The sequence below is a fragment of the Aplysia californica genome, unplaced genomic scaffold (assembly GCF_000002075.1).
Source record: "Aplysia californica isolate F4 #8 unplaced genomic scaffold, AplCal3.0 scaffold00208, whole genome shotgun sequence".
NCBI lineage: Eukaryota > Metazoa > Mollusca > Gastropoda > Aplysiida > Aplysiidae > Aplysia > Aplysia californica.
The window spans coordinates 152749-153761 of NW_004797478.1; positions in this window are offsets into that span (position 1 = coordinate 152749).

Below are 1013 nucleotides of genomic sequence, written 5' to 3' on the forward strand. Positions count from 1 at the left end.
GGGTATGGTTTCCCAAAGAGGTCACTGCCAGAATTTAACAGATAATAAAATATACTTGTAGCTTGTTCACTTTGGTCTGTCCACGTTAAAAAAAATATTATTTTACCAATGCTGTCGATACTTTGTATGACACTTTAGTAGGCCAGCGACCAAACAAAAGAAGTATTAAAAAACCCTTGATACAGTAATACATGTAATAACCTTCTTTATTTGAGCCCTATATTCAATGCATGTACACCCTTTAGATGTATACACAGGTTTATGGAGCTCACATGGCCTAGAAGTTAAGGTTTTCGCCTCTCATTCAAAGGTCCCGGGTTCGATTTCGGGTAGCGACCGAAAACATTTTCTTCTCTAAATTTGTCTTCTTTCACTACCTCCTTTCCTGCTCTCTAGCAATTTTCTGTCGTCTGTTTTCGTCTCCACTTTCTGTCTCCACCCCTCAACTCCTTTGCCTCTTCTTCTGGGCTCCTGACTCTGCAGTTGGTAGGAAATACACAATCACGCACCTGCTGACCGATTGTGGGAAACATAAATGCATCTAAATGAACTAAATTGGCTACAAATGAACAGAGAGATATAATAAGAGTTAAGAAAAAGGACAATTTCATACTTACTAAATGGATTGCTTTTATATCATGGTGTTTACACTCTCCTTCTACTGATGTAAAACCTAGGGCTTCATAGAATATCAACAGGGTTAGGACTGTGGATTATTTAATATCAATTTCGTTATTGTCTCAAAATGAGCAATTAATCGTAGGCTGGCATATTGTAAATCACTCATTGCATGGATCTTGTGCGCACACTCAAAGAGCGTTGGTTAATATCGGGCACAAATTATTATATACTGAAAACATTTTAAAATGTAACACTTTAAAAAGTTTAAATAGCCGGTTTATCTTATTAAACTTTCACAATATTTTCTAAAATTCGCATTGATTGGCAATGGTGTTTGGCTACACAACACCCCATCTTCCATGAACCCCTGCTGCTGCAACTGCACATTCCTG